We start from the raw sequence: 9,265 nt of genomic DNA on the forward strand, positions 1-9,265 counted from the left end.
ATGCTTTTAATGCCAAAGATTTTATAGAGCCTGGAGATGTCTTCAAAATGGCATTGGTATACTTTATTGAGACTTTCTTACTTTCTGCTGAACCAAACAACAATTTTGTATTGAAATTGCACTTTGACTTGGTTGAAACTGGGAGTATAAAGATTATCCATGGGGGAACTTTGTTTTCGCACACTGCTTAAAAATTGTAGCCATAAACTGGGAAAAAATCCACCATCATTCAAGTTTGATGGATTTCATCTTGCCTTACAAATATGGTTTTATGAGTGTTGCTCTAAGGTTGATCATTTGGTTGCAACTCGCATATGTACCACCACTCTGCGGATACTCAATTGGCGGACATCTGATTCGTTGATTTATTTTGAATTCTTAAAGAATACAATGTTTAGAAAATACGGAAATCAGGTAAGTGTGTTCATGTGGTTTGATTATAAGAATTTTATTTCTTGAATTATGTGTTAGGATTCTTAGAGAAGGCTCGAGTCACAGGACGATGAACAGGGAAATCAAATTCAACTACCTTTGATTTTCCCTTGCTTTTGTTCGAATTCCTAGATCGACCTATTTTTGTATATGAATTCAGCTCATCAAAGAGAAGCTGAAACCTTAGAGTTCAATGGAAGAAATAACTCATCTCTTGTTTCTGATTAAAGTCAGCGTACTTCTTATTCCTCAAATCCTCCTTTAAATAGGAGTCTTCTTACAGTAATAGGAAGTCTTATGGAACTAGGAAACATAAATCCTATTCTAAACTAATAAGAAAACTACTAACAATATAATTAAATTCTTCCTATTCCTAGAATAATAATAAACTACTAGCGTTATAATTAAATCAAGTTATTTGGCTCTCTGTCGCACATATGTCTTGCCCACAAATGCGTCCAGAACATTAACCCCCTCATGCTGAAAGAGTTTGTCCTCAAGCTCGAACGATGGATAAGCCTGCTTAAAACAGTCTACATCCTCCCAGGTCGCTTCATCCTTTGTCATACCCGACCATTGTATAAGAATCTCCTTTGTACCACGATTTAAACGAGCTCAAATGACAGCAGCAGGCAAAGGAACTACTCGGCCGTCCTCTAGTGCTGGTAGCCCTATAATAGGTGGGAGTTGGTCGCCTTTGAATGCCTTCAAAAGGGAAACATGAAAAACATTATGAAGTCGACTGACATTTGGCAAATCCAACTCATATGCAACCTGTCCAATTCGCTGTAAGATTGAAACTGGACCATAAAATTTGGGGGACAATTTATTGTGAATACTCAGCCGCATGGAGCGCTGCCTATAAGGATGTAAACGAAGCCATACAAGTGACCTTGGAGAAAATTCGACGTCACGATAGCCCTTATCATAATATTCCTTCATTCGTTGTTGTGCTGTTTGTAATCGAAATCGGATATCACCTAAGATGTGATCACGTTCCAGCAATGCCTGTTCGACAGCTTCTACCCGAGTGGTCCCAAGCACATATGAAAGCAAACGAGGTGGGTCACGACCATAAACAACCTTGAAGGGTGTGGTTTGCAATGCCGAATGAAAAGATGTGTTATAACAAAATTTTGCCCATGGGACCCAAGCAACCCACTTTCGAGGACAAGTACCAACAAAGCAGCGAAGATACATTTCAACAGTACGGTTAACGACCTCTGTTTGCCCATCTGTTTGTGGGTGGTAAGCAGATGAGAATTGTAGTTTAGTACCATTCAAGCGAAAAAGTTCCTTGCAAAAAGTGCTAGTGAAAACCACATCTTTATCACAAGTAATAGTTTCAGGTATCCCATGCAAGCGAACAATCTGCTCAAAAAATACCTGAGCCACACGAGCAGCTGTGTATGGGTGAGCCAATGGTATGAAATGCGCATATTTTGAGAACCGATCCACTACTACAAACAAGACTGACTTCCCCAAGACTTGGGCAAGCCATCAATAAAATCCATGGAGATGTCTGACCAGATCTGAATTGGAAGCTGGAGAGGTTGTAACAATCCTGCGGGACTTAAATGTTCAGATTTATTGCGTTGACACACCGGGCAGGCAGCAACATATGCATCAATGTTCATTTTTATATCTTTCCAGTAGAAATCTCCACGAATTCGGTGCAACGTTTTTTGTATTCCTTTATGGGCACTATCATGATAAGCAGAAAGTATAGTAGGTAGCAAAGGAGAATTTGGTAAAAGGTAGATGCGACCTTTAAACAAAAGCAACCGTCCTGAACTTGCCAGTCTGAATCCAAATCTCCTAGCTTGACTTTATCATACAACCCTAACAATTCTAATGATCCCGTAAGCTTCTCCCGGATGGTGTCCAGTAATGTGCTTCGAGGGGAACTAATAGCATTCAAAGAAGGGTCCTTATTTGTCATTCTAGATAGAGCATTTGCAACTTTATTGAGACAACCAGCCCGATACTCAACTGTAAAATCGTAACCCATGAGTTTACTCAACCAATGTTGTTGAGGTGGTGTAGTTAGCCGTTGTTCTAGCAAGTATTTTAGGGTGTAATGATCTGTTCGGATAAGAAAAGGGCGCCCCCACAAGTATGGCCGCCAATGTTGTACTGCCTTTGCAAGGCCAATCAACTCCCTTTCATAAGCAGCTGATTTTTGGTGACGAGCTGCTAACTGTCGGCTAAAAAAGGCTACGGGCTGACCTTCCTGTTGCAAAATAGCCCCTATACCACCTCCTGAAGCATCACATTCTATAATGAAATTCATAGTAAAATCGGGCAACCTGAGTACGGGAGCAGAGGATAAGGCTTGCTGAAGCTTCTGAAATGCATCTAGGGTCAAATCGCTCCACTGGAAGGAGTTTTTCTTGAGTAGACTAGTCAGAGGTGCTGCCAGTTGCCCATAGTCACGAATAAATTTGCGGTAGTAACCTATCAATCCCAAGAACCCACGAAGAGGTGTAATTGATTGCAGTTGAGGCCAATCTAAAATTGCTTGTACTTTGCTCTTATCCACCTCCACACCTGTAACTGAAATAATATGCCCCAAATATGCGACTTGAGTTGTACCAAAGCAACATTTGGATTGTTTCAAGTTAATCGGTGTGCGCGCCATAACAAAAATACCTTTCGCACGTGAACCAAATGGTCCTCCCAACAACTGCTATAAATTAGGATATCATCAGAGAAAACCAACACAAAGTGGCGTAAGAACTCATGAAAGACCTCATTCATCAAAGCTTGGAAAGTAGATGGGGCATTAGTGAGTCTGTCACGCCCCGTTTTTCTCAAAACGGGTTTTAGTGCACAACCTAACAACTCTTTTGGGCTTTGGGTGATGAAGAGTCGCCACCTAACGAATTAAGGCGCGTTAGGGCACCTATCTAACCTAACTAAGTCTACCTAGGTTAACGAACCAGAGATCAGGGTAAGGGTTCAAATTACCTCGAGGGGAAGGTGTTAGGCATCCCTCGAGGTCCACAAATGTGGGTCCCGGCCGTGTCTCATGCAATATGTGGGGGTTACAAGTAGCAATTAAGGTCACTTCATTATTTGGTTATTTAATTAGCATGGCTACTAAGTGATAATTAATATTAACTAATTAAAGATCAATTTATTTACTTTTATTTAATTAAACATGCGAAACTAAGTGATGACAATAAATACATATATTGACATGAAACAATTTATAGATGATAAGCGAGAAGACAAAATTTACACAATCGAATAGGATAATCAAATTTATTTTTCATTAAAACTACCCCAAATATATATAATTATTATAAACAAATAAAGGGATAAAGGAAAGGGAGACTCTGAAGAACTTTTAGGATCAGCATTCGGCTTTCTTTATTTCGGTCAGTTTCTCGTAGGGACAGACAAAACCAAAGTTTGTCATTTAGACCGAGTCGATGTCATCATCTCCATAGGGCCTAAACTACCCCTACCCCACCACCGCATGCTTTCGTCTCTACAAGGTGCATATCGTCCCGCTTAAGGTCCAAGAGGCATTGAACTGCTATTAGGGTGAAATTAGACAAAATAAAAAATATAATAGGCCCACCTAGACACCAAGTCAAACAATTTGGACGAGCATTTAGCACGTAGGGTCTCATATTGGCCTCTAGATTTTAATAGTCATCCTAGCAAACACGCATACTTGTGAAAGGTCTCATGCTTAAGTGTGTGACATACAAACATATAAGCAAACTTTATAATAATGTGATAAATAATTTAACAAGGACAAAGGGTTATGACACAATGCAAAATTTATTTATTTTATTAATAGAGCATGCATGAATATTTATTTATTAATTGATAAACAATGGCAAGACAATTATTCGTAATGCAGAAATTAAAGTAATTCGGGCAGAATTTTATTAGGACAACAAATTTAAAATAGCAGATTATGTAGAAAATAGCTTATTTACGGTAGCGGATTATGCTATTCTGTGAAATTTATTTCAAGTAGCGATCAATTCAACAAGTACAGAAATTAACCATTTAAAGGCAGAACAATTAATTACGACACAAGAAAATTAATAATTATTTCATGCAGATTTATTCTGGGCAGATTGGTTGTTATTTAAAACGTGCAAATGCAGAACGGGCATATGGGGCAAATTTTAATTAATTTAGTTATTACATACATGAGATATTTGAGAATCTATAGGCCTAATATCTAAGTGACTAATAGGTATTAAAGTGATTAGCTGAACATACTGAAATGATTAGGATATGATTTTAACAAGCAAATTTCTTTAATCTTATTAACATTGATTTCTTTAGTAGAAACTTATAAACATGATGTCTATGTGATTAACATACCGGTTGATTAAATACATGCAACAATAACAGTCAGGGCAGATTTTAAAACATGCTGGCAATGTTTAAACTGATTAGCATGCTACAATTATTAGTAACCTAAAATTGACTAGAACTTGATTAGTTAACAGAATTAAGTTACTAAAACATGCTGAAATTAATTAAACTGATTAATAAGCATGGATTTTATTAATAAAGTCCTATGGGCATGCTTTCTAATGACAAACAAATTTATGAACACTTACGGGCATTTTATTGACATGCAGATATTTAATTCAATCCTATAGGCATGGCTTCTAAGTTAAATCACATACATGACATATTGAGCAAATCAATTATTTATTTTACCAGTTTTATACATTTTTATACAAGAAAATTGTGATTCGCCAACACGGTAACATATATCAACTTGTAAAGGTCACACATGATAAGATCATGTTACAAGAAGTTTATTAATTATTTTGGTATATAATTAGTTAACATCAAGTGGTAAACATAGAACATTCTTACATTTGAGCAACACCTAAAAGTAGTAAAAATCGGCAAGATCACTATTATACATACTAGAGGAATAATGCACTAGTCAAACATATAATTAATTTTAGAGTAATTAGCCAAAAGGTGGTTAGTAGCAAGTAGTTTTACATTATTTATTTATTTTTAGTTAGATCTAAATAGGAATTAGAGTGCATCACACAACCTAAATGAATGATTTCTAATGTAACCGAATTGCGATAAAGTAAACACGTAGCACGTAAATCCCCATCCCTCCCTTAGACGATCCCCCAAAAATATTACATATATGAGAGAGAGTTAGAGTTTACAAATTATTACAAGACAATAATAGAACTTAAATAACATATAAAACCCAAACTAGACAAATTTAGCTTGTCTAAATGTTTTCCTTCAATGGCAACTCTTCAATATCTTGAACTTTGAGTTCAAAACCTGTTAACATGCAACAAAAAATAGAAGCAAGTAATGATAACACAAAAAAAGGACAATTTGATATAGCAAAAGTGATAGAACTCCTGGGCACACACATAATATTAACTAATTCATGTACACAAGCAGCGTATGGACATGTAAGAATTCCAACAAGTGGTAGAGGATATATAATCACATATTGAGAAAGAAAGGGATAAAGGGAACTAAACCAGATGCTTCCTCTATTATTTTAAGCATACATAAAATATGAACAATGCAAAGATTAAGCTAGTGGAAGGAAACTAACCAATTATGTAGAATTAGAAATCAGCAATGAAGATCCACACTTAATCTAGACCCGAACACGGCAAAATAACAAGTAGAGAGGAGCTTTTAGGTTTTCGGAAAACTTAATCTTTAAGAATAGAGAGCAATATATTTTTTAGTATTCAAGAGCAATGGGGTGAGCAAGTTCGGATGTAGAGGTGCCCGGATATGAGAGAGTATATGAATGAGGGAAGAGTCTAATTTATATAGTAGAAGAGGGGTATAAAATATAAGGAAAGGAATAATTTAGGAGCCAATTATAACATGCTTTCCTTAAACAAAAGGAGTATAAAAATCAGTCCCATATTTATTTATTCTTTTTTACCAAATATAAACAAGTAAGAAATATACCTACCCATAATTAAAGTAAAAGGAAACAATTAACACACAAATAATACAATATATATATATATATATATATATATAAATCAAGTAAGAAAGGTAATAATTAATACGGGAGGGTGATAATTATAGCTCAAAAATATATTAATACCTCTACCATAGCCGGGCATGATTTTCACCCAAAAATAAACAAATGCATCTTTACTAATTAAATTAATTAAGGTAAAAAAAAATCAATTAACACAAATCAGCAAAATTATTCTTAGCTCAATCAAATATATCTTTACTAAAAAAATACAACAAGTAAGAATCAATTTGACTTTAATTAAGGCAACTATAATCAATTAACAAAATAGAGTAGTAAATGAAATAATAAGTAGAATTTACCTTATCAAGCCACAAAATCTGCCCGGATTCACTTTGGTATCAATTTAATCAATACCACATAAAATCAGTACATTACCATTTAGAGAAGGAGATAATCAGGATGACAAGATTAGTCAAATCGCTCAAATCATGTTCGAATTTTGCCGAACTCATTCAATGGACAGCCACAAGGTGATAACAATGAAAATACATATTAACATATTAACATTTGTTTCCATAGAAGACCCAAATCATTAGTTAAATGAATAGGAATACCAAGTTTCACACAAATCAAATTAGAGCATGGTCATGGCAATATTTCACTGGGGCTAATAAAATTGAACAAATGCATGATATTAAAAAATCACCAAAACAGTAGCACAAACACCAAACAAAAGATAATCATACATTTCATGATCAAAAATAAGAAATAAAAAAATAAAATCAAATCAAGAGAACATACCAAGACGGATCTGTTCAGATCCGTCTTTCAACCAATTGGAACTTTATCTTAATCGAAACTCTTGGTGCCTTCGCCGACCAAAGATGTTGTTCACCGGAGTTCCCGTCTCGCCAGTCACTGCTGCTCGTTGCAGGAGGTTTCGCTGCTGCTGCTCGTTTCAACGAGCTGCTGGTCGGAACTGTTGTTGTCGTCCGTCGCTGCTGGCTGGAGTCTCTTGGTTGCTGCTGGTCGCTGGTCGGAGTGCTGCCAGCTGCTGGAGTTGCTGTCCAGCTGCCTCCTTCGCTTGAAAAGGAGGAGAAAAAGAGATAGGGGCAAGGGGAGATAAAGGAGAAAGTGTGAAGGGAGAGAAGGCGCCGGAGAGGTGGAGAGGCGATTGCCTCCGGTGGCTTTCGCCGGAAAAAAAACGGTGGGGAGAGAAGGTGGCGGCTGCCTGGAGAGAGAGGAAGAAGAGAGTGAAAAATGGATAAATTTAGGTTTAGGGGTCTTTTAGTTAAAATAGGAAGGTTTTGGGAGATTAGATCTTGGCCGTTGATTTAAATTCTATGAATGGTTGAGATTAAATCGGAGTGAGATGGGTGGTTAAGATTAAAAGGGATGAGTTGGATTGAAATCTGAAATTGGTTGTAATTGAAATAAAGATTGGCTAGAATTGAAATGAAATGTGGCTATAAATGAAATAAAGTTGGAATTGAAGTGGCTAGAATTGAAATGAATTAGAATAGAATAGGCTAAAAGTTAAATGATTTTGAGGGAATTTTTAAGAAATGCTATTTCAATTAAATACTACACATATCATAACATTTTTATATAATTAAAATCACTTAAATTTCAAAACATTTAAATAAAATAAATACTTTTAGCTTTACAAATAATTTTAAAAATATCATAATAATATTTATGATAATTTTATAAAGCATACATACTAAAATGTACGATTTTAGATAAAATCAACTAAAATTTTAGAATTCAAAAAAAATATATTTTAAAAAGCGTATTTAATCGGATAGCATTTCCAAAATTGTTAAAGGTCGGTCAAAATTGGGTGTCAACAGGGGGAAAGAACCAACCCAACACTATGAACTCATATACCTAGTAGGGATCACCCCCGACGATATCCACGACGATCTTGACGAAATCCTTGCTTCTTCTTCTCTTTCTCCTCTTCTTTCTCTCTTCTCTCCAAAACCCTAACTCTCACTTTTAAAAAGGGAAAACTGATTTAAAATCAGTCTAACACCTCAATATAACCAAAAGAATTGGCTAGGGAAAAGACCAAAATACCCTTAAAATTTTCGGACTAAACTGCCATGTGCGACTGTGCCAACAGCCCAACTTCCAAAGGGCATAACTCACTCATACGAACTCGGAATCAAGCAAACTCAGTGGCGTTGTTTGCTTAATTAGCTTATGGGTATTGTTGTTTAATGATTTAAATGTTGTTTTAATATGGATTTGATCGATAGCTGAGTAGTAATTTATGAATTGTAGTTGCAAATGCAATTTTAGCTTAGTGTTTTGGACTTGCTCGAGAGAGAGGTTCTAAAACCAAGGTTATCGATTGATGATTGTAGTGGGTGGGTTGTTATGGGTTCAGCTCGAGAGAGTGAATCTTAACTCATTCCTCCCTATCTAGCTCGAGAGAGTAGATAAATTAAGGTTTTGGGCTGTTTTGTAGTGTCAAGTTTATCGAGGTTCGAGAGAACTCGCCTGAACCGTAATAGTTGTTCGAGAGAAATCTATTGCACCTATAGTCTAGCTAGTCTACCCATAGTGATTCAGCACTTTATTATTAAGCTCCAATTACCCATATAGTGAAATTAGCTTATAATCGATCACATTCCAAGAATTTCTTCCTACTTGTCTAATTCCCTGTTTTAGTGATTATTGTAGTTGTTAGTTGATACCTTAAAACCCCCATCTGACATTTGTTGTCAAACCTTAGACTTATTTTGTTTGATTTCGACAATGTCTACTTCTATAACCGATTAGAATCACATCTTTACTTCCTAATAGAATTCGATATGGTACCGCTCCCTGTGGGTTCGACCCCAACCTTTC

Source organism: Solanum stenotomum, chromosome 3, assembly GCF_019186545.1.
Source record: "Solanum stenotomum isolate F172 chromosome 3, ASM1918654v1, whole genome shotgun sequence".
Taxonomy (NCBI): Eukaryota; Viridiplantae; Streptophyta; class Magnoliopsida; order Solanales; family Solanaceae; genus Solanum; species Solanum stenotomum.